Raw genomic sequence first — 464 nt, forward strand, 5'->3', positions numbered from 1 at the left:
ATCTCAGCAATTGAAATACGTAAGTGTGACAAATAGAAGCTCTGACAGTGTTGAGATTATTTTCTTTTCAGACCCAGACTTGGGCCATATTGTGATAGCAGATGTAGAATATAATGGAAAAAACTTGCGAGGAAGCAATTTAACTTTGGAGAAAATTACTGGGCAATATAGCTTTATGTAACCATGTAAATCAGTGGTAGATCATTTTCAGAATTAATCTTTGTGTTGTGGTTGTGTTTAAACTTCAGCTGAGACACATTGAAAACAAATTAGAAGTTGCCCCTACAAGTACAGCTGTATTTGATTCTGTCATGGATATCAAGAAATCATCTGCAAATGCTACTCGAAAAATAAGTAGAAAAGGTATATGTAAAAGTTACTACTTCCAAACCTATTAAAGTACAGAATAAATATTTTTAATGTTTTCTTTCAATTTAGTTGCATATGTTTACTTGGAGGGTTGG

Source organism: Elephantulus edwardii, unplaced genomic scaffold (assembly GCF_000299155.1).
Source record: "Elephantulus edwardii isolate Elephantulus edwardi_28Jun2011 unplaced genomic scaffold, EleEdw1.0 scaffold00061, whole genome shotgun sequence".
NCBI lineage: Eukaryota > Metazoa > Chordata > Mammalia > Macroscelidea > Macroscelididae > Elephantulus > Elephantulus edwardii.